Source organism: Rhagoletis pomonella, unplaced genomic scaffold (assembly GCF_013731165.1).
Source record: "Rhagoletis pomonella isolate Grant_MI unplaced genomic scaffold, Rhpom_1.0 Rhpom_scaffold_00004, whole genome shotgun sequence".
In the NCBI taxonomy this organism is placed as follows: Eukaryota; Metazoa; Arthropoda; class Insecta; order Diptera; family Tephritidae; genus Rhagoletis; species Rhagoletis pomonella.
In genome coordinates, this window is record NW_023458558.1 from 17,931,741 (window position 1) to 17,932,836 (window position 1,096).

The window sequence follows — 1,096 nt, forward strand, 5'->3', positions numbered from 1 at the left end:
GTGCCCTTAGAATGATACCTTTATCGGCAATAATTCCTTAAAAATGGCTTAAGTCAACTTTGGGACTTAGTTTTCCAAAAAAACACTAAACTCGGAAAAGAATTTCAAGTTTTACTATATAACTAAGTTGAAAATAAACTATTATTGTACACTGAGGATAAGCAAAATTCGTCGGTGACAACATAAAAAATCTACATAATCAAAATTAAAAACAAACAGTAGTTTCTTCTGGATTATTTATTGAATATGGTCACAGATATTTCGGAAATCTGGAAATCTAATAAGCTGGCAACAAAGTATTGCCCCGCTTACAAAATCTTCGTTGTTTGTTTTAATAATTATTTTCCGCCTGGGTACTTATGAAATAAATACACAAACTGATTGACTTGGCGGCTGCATCGCAGTACCAGACTGAAATAATATTAACTGCAGCTGCAACAACAAAACAATTTTTTTACTTAAATATTTCATTTTTTTGTTTATTTAATATTGCTTTTGTTTGCATAGAAAAATGCTTTCTTAAGCACTTCACTAAAATTTGTAAAGTGTCGTGCCGTAACCTCGTTGCATCCACTCTCTCTCTCTCTCTCTCTTTCTATCTCTATGTCAGTTGTCTCTTTTTAGCGCGTCACATGGTAGCTTGTATTGTATGAAAATTCGTTTGTCTCAGTGTTGGCAGTGTATGGCCAGCCATAAGTGTATTTTTTTTTACTTTTTTGCCAGTTTACCTCTAAGTAATAACAAGTGCATGCTTTGCCAACAATGAGCATATCGCCGCCTAATTTAGCAGCTTTTTTCCTTCTCTTAGATTGTGGCACACTGCACATTTTTCAATAATTTTCTCTCTCTCGTTTTTGGCGACAACGTTGTTTAAGTAGTTTTCGCGCTTGGTGCACAAAATGTAATTGGTCTCCAGTGTGTCTCCGCCATACTTTATTTGCAAACAAAATGCCACGTACGTATACATATACATATATAAGCACGGCTAAACACACTTTACAAAACATTTTCCTTAAGCGGCTCTCTAGGTGAGTACGAGCGCTTGCGCTTTTACCATTGGCAACTGCTACTAACTAATACTACAAAATTCATTTTT